Source organism: Rattus norvegicus, chromosome 4, assembly GCF_036323735.1.
Source record: "Rattus norvegicus strain BN/NHsdMcwi chromosome 4, GRCr8, whole genome shotgun sequence".
Lineage (NCBI taxonomy): Eukaryota > Metazoa > Chordata > Mammalia > Rodentia > Muridae > Rattus > Rattus norvegicus.
Genome location: NC_086022.1, coordinates 50,957,151 through 50,972,525, shown reverse-complemented (window position 1 = coordinate 50,972,525; position 15,375 = coordinate 50,957,151). Strand labels below are relative to the sequence as shown.

Genomic DNA, 15,375 nt, shown 5'->3' with positions numbered 1-15,375 from the left:
CTCCTCCTTCTCCTCCTCCTCTTCCTCCTCCTCCTCCTCCTCCTCCTCTTTGTCCTCCTCTTCTTCCTCACTTCCTCCTAACTGAGCCTGGCACTTTCCCACACATCTTCATCATTTTCTGAATTCTCTTCTTCCTCAAGCTCTAGAAGCTCTGCTCTCGGGATGTAATCTTTAGCATCTAATACTCCATACTCTTGTATTCTTGCTAGGATGGAGGCTTTAGTGGGTTTACCCCGTAACTTCCGCAACATTTGAGGGTTCAGGGTCCATAACAGATGGATCAAACTTATGGCAGACATCACTACCTTCTTATCTTTGTGTGTCTTATATTGAGCCAGGTCCTGAAGAAGTTCTTTAGACATGGCCAAAGGACATCAAGCTGTGATCTCTTTTCTAGCATTGATTCTTACGGTCACGACTTTCCCAGAATTCTTGTCAGTAGCAAAACTGTTGGCCACCATCACGAGCAAAGACTGAATAACCTCTGGAGGCAGCAGGTGAGGAGAGGCACCTGCAGCGAACAGAAGGATCTTCGTGACTTCTCTCGCTGGTGGGGGTGCAGAAACCTTTGCATGAAAGGGTAGAAGTTGAAGAGGAAAAGCTTGTGAATCCCCACCAATCTGGAGACGAGGCTCGTGAGCATCATCTTCACGTCAAACGTCTCCTCCCAGCTCTCCAGCTGCTTCGGAAGCTTTTCTGCAAAGTCTCGGGGATCATGAGACAAGTGAGTAGCTGAAAAGTCGACACACTTCTGGTTTCTTCTTCTTAAGTTTCTTCCACACTTCCATCACCGTTTCCAGCTCCTTGTTTTTGGAGCCCTCCTTTTCCGTGGCACACTCCACCAGCAGGTCTCTCGCTGTGGTTCCGTCAGCCTCAGATTCGGAGTCCGCTGTTCTGCCTCTCTTCCTCATCTTTCCCGAGGAAGAAGGTCAAAGCAGCAACTAATATCTTGGCGATCTTTGAGAGACATGAAGTTGTGATAACATTGACAGTTTTGGCATCATTCCAGATGTTTCTGTAGAGTTCAATCGTCACATCCAGAGACATCTTGGCTGTGGTTGCGTTGCTGTCTCTCAACGTGGAGTACATGAAGTTCTGCAGCCCCAAGTTCAACTTGTTCTTCTTGTCTTTGGCGTTGATGTTCTTGATGTCAGTCACGATATGTGTGTATAGAGTCCTCTGCAGGACCTTGTTGTGGCAGCGCCGAAGCTCAAAGAAGAGCTCTAGCAAACGTGATGGGTTGATGAGATTCTTAGTTCTCAGTAAGATCAAGGCTCTGCAAAATGTCATGTGGAGGTCTGGGTCTAAGACGGTGTGGTTGTAGGAGAGCAGGTCCTTCAGCTCCTGCGGGGAGTTACTGAGATGCTTCGGGTAGCAGTGGCCAATCTGTGCCATGAATATCACCAGTTCTGAATGTTCTTTGCTGGGTCTATTTGGTTGTAACTTGAAAATCTCCATATTGGATTTATCATGATTATATTGCTGGAGAAACGACATAGGCCAGCAGGTCCTGCTTGATCAGATTCTGTAACTGCGCAGGTTGCTGGGCGGCTTGTTTTGCCGGACATGGCAGCTGTGGATAGGCTCTCTGGAGGGCAGATCTTGGAAAACATAGGTCTCTGTCAGTCACAGCCCAGTCCCCGTGGCAGTTTAGGCTCGTGTTTCCTAGTCTTATGTTGCTTTCTACAATATACACATGTGTCTATTTGTATTTTGGGTTTTATGAGATTCTCACTCCCCAAGAATGGGTAAAGGGAAATGAAATGCTCTAAGGTCCGAAATTCAAATAAATTCTGTTTTTCATTAAAAAAAGTAAAATTTCTACTTTTTACTGATGGCCATTAAATACTGTGGTCAGGCAAAACCTTCTATCTCCCATGAGATTATGCTTGGCACTAAGATAATAATTTTTGCATTTACAAACCTAGAATTAAGACTGCTAATTTGTATGGCACTGTTATTTCAAACTGTGATTACACATGAATTAAACTGTCAAAGTTTTAAACTAAAGCTCATGTTGTTTTTGTGAAATTTCTTAACATTAAAAGTATTTTATTAACACAAAATACACCATAATTATAAAGTTGGAGTTATTTATAATAATTATCTAATTTCTCTAATTACATTTCAACGTGTAGGTAAAACTTTCAAACATTCCCTAATTGCTTCTAAAAATTTAAATATTGGTGACAAAAATTATAACTAAAGTGGAAAAAGGAAGAATTCGGAGAAATCATATTTTAAAATTGTGTGCATCACTATTTAAGACAAACCTACATATACTTAGCTTGGATATGATGTTATTTTTATGTGTGAAGAGAGAATGCTGTTTCCTCTGATGATCTCCACAAGGTTTTCTATGTGAGGTACTAAAAATGTAGGTTAGTTCTTCCATATGCCTAGGGTAAACCTCTTACAACCTTATTTCCAACTAAAAAAAATTCACCTTGATTATGAATCTTAGAATAATAACTGCAATATATCATAACTTCCAAAGAAAGAAAGCCATTGTCCCATTACCTGAAAAAAGTTATTGTGCAGGCTGCCTGAATCACACCCATGCACTACATGTATGTAGCAACACAGAGCCCTTAGACTCTGGGTCCTGGATAGCTATAGTGTGCATTATTAATAGATAATGCTCACATTGGTATATATTTATTTCTATTTATATGTTTATTTATTTTTTGTGTTTATTTTGAATTCTGTAACAGAGAACTATAGACTGGGTAATATTTCAAAAATAAAACCCCCATAGTGGAAATACCAGTTAACCTGTGGTCCCATATGGGGAAATCTCAGGCGGTCCCTATTACAGATAAGGAGCTACAGACAATCAGTGACCACTAAGAGCTCTTTGCTAGGTTCTCCAGTCCCATGTGGTCCACCCTAAACACATATACATAAAAGCAATGTTAGATTGATTTGGGATTTTCCTTTGTATTTGCACTCTCTCTCTCTCTCTCTCTCTCTCTCTCTCTCTCTCTCTCTCTCTCTCTTTCTCTCTCTGAAGGAAGAAGAGGTCTTGTACTGTATATGTATTGGGAGCATAGAGAGAGTAGGAGGGAGATGTGAAGAAATGGTACAACAGAATTTATGTACAATACTCTCAAATACTGTATCGACATCCATCCATATACAAGGGCAGATTTCCCACGTTATTCACCTCTTAAAAGTCTACCCCTCCAGACTGCCAAATGACTCTTGCATTTCAACATGCATTTGGGAGACATAATCAAACTGTAGCAATGACTTTCTTGCTCCCCCCACTTTCTTCACCCCAGTGAACCCAACATTGGATATGTTCCTGTCCCTCAAATGTGACTCAGAGACAACATTGATATCCTTGAGCAGAACTTACGAAGATTCTCTGTTTTTCAGATTTGGGGGTCCTATGATTACCCCTATGTACTTGTTCTTCTGCTGTGATAAAACAGCATGATAAAGGTAACTGAGTTGAATGAAGCAAAAGCGTGTTTGGCTTAAGTCTCCAGATGGAGAAGAGTCCATCCTTGTGGGGAAGACTGGCAGCAAAAGGCAGCAAAACGGGATGTAGGTTGCAGTAGAAAGCTGAAGGCTCACCTTCTACACAAGCAGGAAGCAGAAAGTAAACTGGAAAAAGGGTAAGACTTTTGATCTCAAAACCAGTGGCATACTCTCTGAGACAAAACCGACCTCCTGAACCTCCCCAAGGTCTCCAGCAACACTGCCAATCGTGACTAATACTTCAAATGGTGAGTTTTTCAGAAACATTTATCATTTACACAGCGTACTGTGCTAGAAGCTGCATGTTTGTAACCGAAGTTTTCCTAATCAAAGAGGAGGCACTGGAGCTGTCCTTGAGTCCCTCGGCACCCAGCAAACATCCACAGAGCACCTACTTCAGATGGGCAGGGTTTTGGGTGCCCGTTCTTAGTTGACTTATTCTCTGAATCTCAGTGTAACCTCAACAATATGAGGGTATGCTTACTTTTTAAAAGGAGTTTTTCACAAGGTTCTGGTGAACCACACTGGACAAGGACAAAAATACTATTTTCTGCATTGTTCATGTTATTTTATGTAATTATTTTTTCATCATATCCCTCCTAGTTCCTTTGTGGATATCAACAGTTTTGAAACGTTTTGAAACATTCTAAGTAGTGTTTAAAAGCCTGAGTAGAGCTGTACACATGCATGACGGAGTTCAACACCCTGTAGGATTTGTCTGGTCCCCTCTGTAGCTTGTGATCTAGATTCTTAGCTTCATGATAGCTTACGTCACATGCTCCTTCTGTATTTCCATTAAACCTATGCATTCATTCTCTGAATTATAAGCATAACATTATGAAATAATCCAGCGACCGTGAAATTCAATTGTAAATTTACTTATTAGAATTATGATTTTAAAAGTAGCTTTCATTTGCCTGATACAATTGTCATCTCAGAGGATTATTTCTGAGTGAGCTCAACCTTTCTGACTCCTTATGATCTCTGGCTGGCTCGTTCAGCTCAGCTGTCTTGATTCAACTTCCTGCTAACTTGTTCAAACTGGCTTCCCTCAGCTTCTCAGTGCATTGCTCTGCTTGGCCTCAAACGAACGCTGGCTATCTGTTCTACTCTTCAGGCTCCTTCTCATTCTGCTTCATTTTGTCTTTACCTGTAACTTGTCTCTGTAAAGCTGTCCCAGTAAAACATCTCCCCGCCCTGTGCTGCTCTCTTAGGTTACATCTCTGTTCATGTGCTGTCCTCCTGAGAGTTGTGTGTATCCTATCTTTGACTCATTATGTCAAATATTTATCTGATTCATCGCTTTGCCTGCTCCTCTGTTAGATATCACTTTCAAACATGTCTGCTTCCTTCTACAATCTGGCTACATTGTTAGGGATTAAAGGTGTGTACTAAGGACGTGTCTGTATTCCAGCCAGAATATACTATAATCCACAGCACATCTGCTTTCCAACCAGATCACACAGACCTAGAAGAACTTTGGAGGATGCGGTCCCTTGACAGAATAGCCATGTTGCTGGGTTAAAATTACCCTTTACAAGATTCTTCTTCAAAACCTTACATATGTCTCCTTGGTTTGGGACTGATAACTACTTAGCTCACATAGGAGTGATGAGTTTAAATGGCATTTAACGGTGCATGCAACCACTATAGTGGTACCGGTCCAGTGACAGCCTGCGCCAATGTTACCACTCCAATTCTTTTCATTTCAGGGAGATTTCCAGGAAAATATCGTATGATTTATTGTACCTGAAGTCAAGAGTAGCAGGATATGACTGATATCACTGATTTGTGTTCTTTGCCCTGGGCCAGAATCTGGCCATTTATTTTCAGAAGCAGAGTCATTCCAGGATCCTGGCTAATATGAAGTATACTTTCTGAGCCTACTTTAATAACATATATTTGGTATTTTTTGGGGGGTGTACACAATGAATTCCATTTTCTCCCACAACACTAAATATGGATGGGTTGTAGAAGTGGGTGTTGTAGTAACATTTATAATATTTCAGATATTCTATGCATTCATGTTAGAATTATTGTAAAGCAAGCAAAGTTGACACATCTGTAATCTTCACTAATTTCTTAAGATTGAGAATCCCAAACAATTATTACTTCTAACCTTCGATGCCCTTCTTTGTACCTTTTGGATGGGGCAGAAATCTTAGCTTTCTTTATGCAAAATGCCACCACTTCAGGATTAACATTGATTTGGTAAGTATGTAATTGGGTGCAATATAGCAATTGAAATGAAAGCATCCCAAACTCGGGAGAAATCACTGTAAATGAAACTCTGGAAAGGAACATCAGAAGATAAACCCTTGTGAGCAAGATGGGCATCATGTCAGGGAGACAGGAAGATCGGAAGGCCTTGGTAGCGGTCATGGTATTTTTGTGATACTATTTATTTACAGTGCATTAGGATAAACTGTTTCATTAGGAAGATTAAAGGCTACTTTTCAAGTTCCAAAATTACACGAATGTCTGTTTTAAAATAGGCAACAGAATCAAAGAACTCAAATTCTATTAAAGTTAATAATCTGAAAGTGCATACTATACATAGTACACATAAGAAATATGAGGGCATCACATATAATTTTTACACATACAGATTATGGATATGTAAGTTAACTGAAGATAATTCAATTACATTGACTTAGACTGATCCATAGATGCATAAGCCATTTTTCTATGTGTGAATGAATTCATATTTGTGCTATGGATTTTAATGTGGTACATTAGATATACAAATATAAACTGTTGTAAATTTTCCCATACATTTAATACACAGAATATTAATATATGTTTTAAAAGACTGAATGCATTTCTACCAGAGTAGTAATTTTAATCAGGATACTTATTAACATTTAGCTGCAATTGCTGATTTGTCCTAATTATCTAACATTCTAGATTCTGAAATGGCTGAAGAAAATTGGACAAGATTACTCAGAGAAACTTCTTGAATATCGACTTTTTCAGAAATTCTACAAGGTATACTTTGATATTAATTTTTATGCATAAGGTTCAAGCTAAGTTAATTATTATGGATTTTTTCATGTATCTTATTCCCTTTTAAAAGACTAATAAAACACCCTCAAATTTGAGTTTTTTTCAAATACAAATTCCTAAATTACTTCATAAAGGGGACAAAGAAATAGCAGATTAAATTTTTAAAATGAGAGAGAACAGTTTTAGTTTTTTAACTCAGTCACCAATTGTGTTTTGTTTTATAAATGCTATTTGGGTTTTTAAAGACTGTAAGTTCCTACCACCCCCTGCCCCACACGGAAGCGATGGCACTGTTATTTCTCTGGTCCTATTGTTTGCTAAACATCTTTTCCATGGGCCTTTTCATAAGGAAAAATTTATTCTGTTTTTAGATTTTACTTCAGGTCCTTTCCGTATCATCTCAGAGAAAGTCCCAGTTAAGATGAAAGCTGTGTAGGGAGATGAGGTTTGGTTACACCATTTCATTATGTGTTCTGTCAAATATGTCAGGTCTAGTGGAAGCTGGTGCTGCCCACAGGCTAATAGAGTTATACACGGCCCCACCATTTATAGTGAAAGAGAAGGTCTGGGCTTTTGTACAAGGCAACTGCTGATGGACATGCTCCTGCCTGCATAGAGAGGGGTAAAGGTTGTACACCTTGAGCTCACTCATGCTCAGAAAATTGCTGGCCTTCCTTTGGACAGGGACTACATGAACCATGAGAGTTCATCCAGAATTCATTCATTCTTCACCCCTAGAACTCCCTGGCTTCTTCTTCCCCCTCCCTTCTCTTCTCTCCCTCTTTCTGTATGTTCAACCTCTTCTCACTCCCTTCATTGTTCTTGATATCCCACTTTAACAACAGTGGTGAACTTCTATTCCTCCTCTCATGAGCATTTGTTTTTGTTAGCCCCCAGAAGAGAGGTGTTTGCTCAGTGTTTGTTGTTGCTCTGTTTTGCTGTATTTAATATTAAGAGTTAGGTTAGTTGACGACATTGGTCTTGCTGTGGGGTTTCTATCAGAGGAGAAGGAGAGACCGGGGGGGGACAAGGGGGCTCCGTAAGGGGTGCAGGAGGGGAAGCACCATTTGGATTGTAAAAATAAAAGTTAGGTTGCTGCTCGCCTCCATAATGATGGCCTCTCTCCATTTCTCTTTCACGTTATTTCTTCCTTCCATTCATAGTTCCTTGCCCGTATTACTCAAAAGAAATGTTCCCATTTCTAGTAAGAACTCTACGCCTATTTGGCAAGAAGGAAGAAAAAACTGTTTAAATTTAATTTATTGAAAGTGAATAGTAGATGGTAGTGAGTGCCAGGCAGGATCCTCGAGTGCTCCAGCTCCATGCCTTTCACACGGACTTCCAATAGCTTGGCATATCGATTTTACAATTTATGGCTTTCAAAGCCATTTGCAGCCTCAGTCCTTCTTAGAGTTCCAATTTGCTTATGTCAGTCAAGAACACACTGACATTGTTCCATGACTGAATGTTTCCTTTATAGCTGTGTTAGCTGTGTGCGTGTGTTTTTTTTTAATACATCAATTCATTTGGAATGGGACTGAAAGCTAACATTGATTTCCCTAGCATTCTCCAAGTTCTAGTCCCATATATTTTGATCCTATTGGATATGTTTAAAAGGATAGTTTGGGCAGTCCTTTCATGAATTTTTCTTTTCTCAAATACTGTATTTGACTTATGAAAGAAAGACAGGAAAGTCAGGAAGGAAAGAAGGAAGGAAGGGCAGAAAGAAAAGTAAAAAAGGAAGAGAGAAAGAAAGAAAAAAGTTAGAAAGAGTTAAAGAAAGACAGAAAAGAGCAAAAGGAAGAAAGTGATAAGAAAGAAAGAGAGAGACATACACACACGGTGGGAGGGGGGAGAGACTGTGAATAAAATGAGTGAACGTGAAGAGAGGGCGGGGTTTCCATCATTCCCGATGGGCATTTCCATTCATACCTTTGCTGCTGTTATGGATTCCCTTTGGTTTTAATATGGAGTCTACCTTCAAGGTCCAGGAGAAGTGGCACTCTAGCACTGAATGAACAGGTGATGGCTGCCTCTTGTCACTTACAACCAACTCTCCTTTACTTTTTCATGACTAGAGGAATGTATTCTTTGTAATTCCTGCGATTTTCTAAGCTGGTTTTTGTTTGTTTGGTTGGTGAGTTGTTTTGTTTCGTTTTGCTTTGTTTAGTTTTAATCTTGATGTACGAAGGCCCCTGGGTTCAGCTGACAGCTCACCAGGTAAAGGCACTTGTAGCCCAAAGCCAAAAATGTGAGTTCCGTGCCTCCATTACACATATTAACTCCAAAAATTTCTGCCATTACTTGATTGCAAGCTAAAATAAAAATATAGTGAGTTGGAATATTTTCACACTTGACTAAAATATACTATTATTAATTATCATTACTATTAATTTGGTTTTATTGGAGTATATCACTATCAACTTAATTTATTCCTTTTCTACAAAAAGTGTGTGTGTGTGTGTGTGTGTGTGTGTAGGTTTGTGTGTGTGTGTGTAGGTGTGTGTGTGTGTGTGTGTTTTGTTAAAATGTGAAAGATTGGATTTCCAATACAGGAGTAGCTGTATGTTTATATATTTTTGTTGTTGCTGTTATAGGGTAACTATTCAAAGACATATAGCTCTTAATTTGATAACCCTCTCTTAAAAAATACTGACTTTTTTATTTAAAATAAATGACCATGAATGTAGCCAGTCTTCTTAGTTGGAAGTGGAGGCTCTAAATGAAATATGACCTTACAAATTTTACATATGATTAGAAAATAAAAATTAAAAATATGAAATCTATTATCAGCCTTAAAGTATAACTGCTCTACTTGACTCAAGACATTAAAAATAATTTTAAAGTGTCAGAAAGAAATGCACATCTATTGAAACATATTCTAAACTGAACATTTATTGCTTCTGAGGACTCAATATTTCTCCCTCAATCTAGAAGAGTAGCTTGCATGTCTGGATAAAAGTAGAGGATGTGAGTGAAGCCTTTAGACAATTAAAAGCAGAACTCTGGAACTGTCTGTACTAAGAGGGCCAAAGGCATACGTCTAGCATCCTTGAGAGGTTACAATATCCACAAACTTAAGTCTTCAAAGATAATAAACACTTAAAATGAAAGCTGAACCACGCACTTTCATCGATGTGCCCATTGACCTCACGTATCCTACCCTTCATTCCCATGCATGAGGCAGAAACATCTCAGCCTCTTAAAAACTGCCTCTGTTGCTCGTTTTCTTATTTTGTTCCATGTGCTACATATGTGTACACATCTTAAGTTGTGTGGGCATGGAAGTATGTTCACTTGTGTATGTGTGCGTGTAGGTACGTGCACCTGTGTGTGAAGGCCAGGATATGTCACATGCTGTCCTAAATTGTTCTTCCCTTATGTCTGGAGAGAGTGTTTTTCATTCAATGTGAAACTTACTAATTGTCTAAGCTGAGCAGCCAATCAATTTCAGGAATGGGCCATCCATCTCCACTGGACCTCATCTCTGGAATTACAGATGTGCTCAATATTCCCAGATTTCACATGGGTTATGGTGATCCTAACCCAGCTCCCTTTATTGTAGACACTGTACTTGCTGGGCCATCGCCTCAGCCCAAATGTCTCTTGCTTCTTTCAAAACCTTACTCCTCATGAGTCCCTTTAGCTTTTATTCATTTGTATGTACACTTTACTTTTGACCAACCCTTGTCCTGTAGCTAAGAGTCAGATTTCTTCACAACATAAGGCTTGGAAAGAAAAGCAAAATGTATAAAGAACAAGTCTGTATGGATTCTTTCTACTCAGAAACATACCTGCATGTACACATCATTCCACTTATAATGGCTATAGGTAGTAGATACTTTTAATTCTTCCCCTTTTACATATTTATCAATCAAGTAAAATTAGTGTTTTGGTTTTCAAGTTGAAATACACTGCTTGTTTCAACTTAGGAGTAGCTTTTTAACATTTCAGAGTCTGTGTTACCCCCACTGGCCATCTCTGTTGCCTTTTCTGCCTCTGTCCTCCATGTTATGATACTTGGTAATTCTTGCACTTCCTATTTTTCCAGTATAATTGTAGTGAAGAATCTCACCCACCATTTTTTACTTCATTTCCACCTTTCTTAAGTGAAAATCCTTTCGAGAAGGCTTTGCCTTATTTTTACCTTGTTATTTCCCCTTTTAGATGAACTCAGGCATTTCCAATGTTTTTCCTACCACTTCCATGCAGATAACTCACAGATGTATATATCTAGCTTTGACCTTTAGAAAGCCAAGTGATCCAGACTCACATTCTAGTTGACTATTGTGCTTTGCCACCTGGCTGTCATCCTGGTGACTCAAACTTGACATTCACGGGCTTTAAATTACTACAGTTCCTTTCCCTAATGCCTCTTTCCTCAAACTCCCCTTCCTGGAGGCTATAAGGCTTCTGCTATCTGGATAAAATACATACTGGTTATTCTTAAGAACTTTGGTAAGTATAATATTAGGGCAACTTGATCGTTGTTCAATCTATAACATAAACCATAAAGTTAAAACAAATGGTTAACATCTAAGGTTGAAGTCAGTCTGACCCGGGTTTGAATCTCAGCAAAACTTACAAGTTTATAAATGTTGTCATAAATGAACAAATTCACAGAGGAAGTCATGGCTAAAAGAGGGTCTGCATGGAGGGATGAGTTGTATTGAGACATAGATCATACGCATTTTACCTCTTTAGAACATACAGTTTATTGCTAATTTAATTATAGCTAAAATTATTTGAGTGCATTGTACACAAAGGTAGTGGTACTTTAATATTATTTGACAAAAGGCAAGAGGTAATAAAGACAAAGGAAACAATTGCCTTGAATAACTAAAAGTAGACTAACTTTATTTTCTTTGAGCATAGCCACAAAGGAGTCAATAAAATGAGTTTTTTAGTTGGGTATAAAATTGGTGTGAATAAAGTGGAAAATGTGTACAATGAAGTAGATAACTAAGCTTCTCTCTCCTTAGGACTATGTCAGTGTCCAATTACCTCAGCTGTATAACTTAATTAGTGCAATTAAACCAACCCACGATTATCTCTAGGATAGTAAATTTATACTTGATTTTATATATGAAGAAGCTATTAGCTGTTATGTAAAGGATAATTACACTAACATCCACAGATCTAGAGAGGCAAACTAACAAGGAGGGATCTAAAGTGAAATGCATGGCTCTCCTGGGGAAGGGCAAATAAAATAGATTTTGCAGGTAGAATGGGGGCCAGTGGAGTTGGGGACAAGAGGGGTCAGATGGGAGAGGGAAGGAAAAAGGGGGAGAGTACAGAGGAGAGAGGATTGTGATTAGACGGAGGCTGTGGCGATCTAAGGCAAAGAAAAGTTCCTCGAACCTGTGAGGGTGAGCCTATGGAGGACTCCTGGATTCAGAGCCTGAATTGTATAACCAGGCAAAGCTTCCAGTGGTGAGCCTGGGGCACAAACCCAGCCTTCAAACCTACAACCTACAATTTGACCTACCTGGAAGATGTTCTAGGACTATGGTGCAACAGACTTCATGGGAGTGGACAGCTGAAGACTGGCATAACTTGAAGCCCATGCTACCAGAGGAAGCCCATGTGTAACAGAGCCAGGATGGCCAGGAATAGAAGCTGGATGGCCCAGAGACCAAGCGTAGAACAAAACATGACTGGTGGAAAACAAACGAACAAGTGAATAAAATGATTCCTAATGACATTCTGCTGTGCTATAGTCAATGTCATCAATGAGGCTTCGTGGCAGCTGCTAGAAGTCGATGCAGAGACCCACAACAAAAGCTTGCAGAAGAAGGGCCAGAGAGATTATAGAAGCCAAAGGGGTCTAGGACACAAGAGGAACATTAGCCACAATGTCAACTAAGAAAGTTTCATAGGAACTCACCAAGACTGAAGTGATAAACAGCCTGTGTGGGTCTGTACTATTTCTTCTGCATGTTTTTGCACTTGTTAAGGTTGGGGTTTTTGAGGGAGTCCTCACAGTGGAAGTGGGAGAGACATTGATTGTTTTGTTGACTCTTGGGACTGTGCTCATCCTACTGGGTTGCCTCATTCAAACTTGATATGAACGTTTGTGCCTGGTTATGGTATCATGTGCTGCCAGGTGCAGTGCAGCTACTATCACTAGTAGGCTGCTCTTTTCTGACTGGAAATGCAGGAGCACTTCATCTGGGGCAGAGATGAGCTTGGAGGGAAGAGGGAGGGGAGGAAGGAGAGTAGGCAATCATGATGTATTATATGAGAGGGTAGGTAAAAGGAGAAAAAAAGCAAACAATCCAAGAAAAGGTAGTGTTTTGTTTAAAAAATAATCATCATCATTTGACAATTTGTTTCTGCAATGTGTCTCTGTAGTGTATCTCCTAAATCTTAGCTGGCAATACACATCAAAGTTCCTCACAACAGCCATTTATCAGCAGTGAACACATCTACTCTGAGTTGTTCTTGTTCTCCGTTGTGATCCCTTTCTAGCAATTCAGTCAGCAGAGTATCTAAGATCTAATGTTTATAGGTGACCAGTATGTTGGAAGAACATTTTGGCATGCATGTGAAGTGAATTATGATCAATTTTAATGGTTACTTTTTTGTTTTTTGGGTTTTTTTATACCTAATCACTATGTAGAAGCAGGTTTCTATGTCAAGAATTAGGGTAAAACTAGTCTTATCAATTAAAACATGAAAGTACTTAATAGCAAAATTCCTTTTTTTTTTACTGGAAACATTTTATTGACAAGACCCCACCAGCTTCACAAAGTTCTCCTGGCATCAAGCACCTTCCTTCTTGGCAGTTCGATCTCTCTCAAGTGGTCTCGCAAATGCTTTCTTCTCCTCCATGGTCTGGAAGCGACTGTGTCCAAACTTGGAGGTGGTGTCAATGAACTTAGGTCAATTTTCTCTAGAGCCTGATGTTTGGCCTGGACCAGCAAGGACTTTCGAAAAGTAAGCACTAGCTTCTTAGATCCCACCACACAGCCTTTGAGCATGAGGAAGTCATTGGTCACCTCACCATAATGGACAATGCCAACCAGTGCGTTGATGCTCTTGTCAGACAGGTCATAGATCAGTTTACCATCCTTGATGAGGTGGCTTTGACCAATCTTGTAAATCTTCTTGTTAATCTCTGTTCTGTGATGGTAGCCTTTCTGCCCAGCTCGAGTCACAGAGAAGGCTACACCGGCAGGGTGCCAAGCTCCAATACAGGCAACTTTGCGCAGCCCTCGATGGGTCTTTCTGGGCAGCTTCTTTGTATGCCAACGACTGGTCACTCCTTTGTAGCCTTTGCCTTTTGTCATGCCTATGACGTCAATCATCTCATCCTGCCCAAACACCTGGTTCACTGGGACCGGCTGCTCCAGCCTCTCTCGGGCTCAGTCTAGCTTCTCAGCCACTTTGCCCCCATTCACCTGGATCTCCATCAAGTGTGCCTTCTTCTGGCGGGGAGGAAGCAGACGCATCTGAGTGTGGGCAATTATGCGGATGACCTGGCGGTACTTCTTCATGCTGTTGAATTCCTTCTCCAGCAGCTTCTTGCCTGTGTCATCTTGTTATTTCTTACAGCATTTGGTAAAAAGCCTTCTTCTTAGATTTTTGCCAGTTCTTGTAGAAATGCTTTTTATGCTCAGAAAATGTAGTCTTGAAGGTCCGAAGCCTCGTGAGGTTTCCACATATCCCACAATGCCCACAACCAACACCAATGGGGTTTTCACAACGGTCACAGTCTCCACAACTTCTTTCTTGTTCACCTTAGATCCTGGCTGGTCAACTTCCCGGACGATGTGGGTCATGCCAGCCTTGTACCCTAGAAAGGCTGTGAGGTGAACAGGCTTGGAAGGGTCATCCTTAGGGAAGCTCCTCGCTTTCCCGCGATGCCGGCTGCTGCGCTTCCGAGACAAGAAGCCCAAGGACCCTTGCCTAGGAGCTGAGAATTTCCTGTGAGACATCTCGCCGCCACACTCCGCCGATTGCAAAATTCTTTTATCTTGTATAGCATATGCTGGTTTTAGACTAATTCTCCTGCCTGTATCCACATACTGGTCCTACAGGAGTGCTGCATAGGTGAACAAAAGTCTTGAGACTTTAAGATACACATGTATGTTTTAGAAAGTCTTGTTATTTTAAGATGTATATTTTGGTCTGAAATTGGCATCCATTAAGTTTATTATCACAACAGATAATCTATCCCTTGTATAATCTAGTTCTTTCTCCTTTCGATTGTTCTCTGCAGCAATGATGCAGAAAACACTTCTTTCTCTGGTTAGCATCCAAATCAAATAAATTTTCTCATTTGGACCATGGGAGCAATCAAATGAACTATCATTTCTATAAAAACATGGGGATTTTTTTATGTTAATCAAATAGGAAGTTCATAATGACAATTATCGAAATAAACTCTATAGAAACCTTTTGAAAAAGTACTAGATTATGTTTCACAAATAGTTCTTAAAACGTCTTTTCCGCAAATTATAACTACATGTAGAACTGGGGTTATTGGTCTATTAATTCCTGTGTCTTAAAGGCTGAGGCCAGAGGTTCATAAGTTCATGACCTTCCAGGGAAACTGGAAAACATGGAAAGAACCTATTTCATGTTAAAAATTATAAGAGGGGGAGGGGCAAGAATTATAGCTCTGAAATAGCACTACCCTTCTCTGCGACAGGTTCTGTGTTTATTCCCCAGCACCTAAAAACAAAATAGACACGGAGAACAGAGGGGAGAATGGAGGAATAGAAGGAGACAAACACTCCAGGAGGCTCTGCCAGAGCCTGACAAACACAGAGGCAGATGCTCGAAGCCAACCATTGGACTGAGAACAGGGTCCCCAATGGAGGAGTTAGAGAAAGAACTGAAGGAGCTGAAGGGGTATGCTACTCCAGAAGAAGAACA

The 15,375-nt window shown here is 40.0% G+C and overlaps 1 protein-coding gene and 2 pseudogenes across 1 annotated transcript in view; all 3 read right to left on the bottom strand.

Annotated features, from left to right (window-relative positions):
• Positions 1 to 1,497, bottom strand: part of Sdad1-ps1 (SDA1 domain containing 1, pseudogene 1) — a 34,182-nt pseudogene extending 32,685 nt beyond the window's left edge.
• Kcnd2 (potassium voltage-gated channel subfamily D member 2) overlaps positions 1 to 15,375 on the bottom strand; it is a 501,946-nt gene that overhangs the window by 271,015 nt on the left and 215,556 nt on the right. The gene's annotated exons all lie outside the window — the stretch shown is intronic.
• LOC103692081 (60S ribosomal protein L3 pseudogene) lies at positions 2,950 to 14,432 on the bottom strand (annotated as a pseudogene).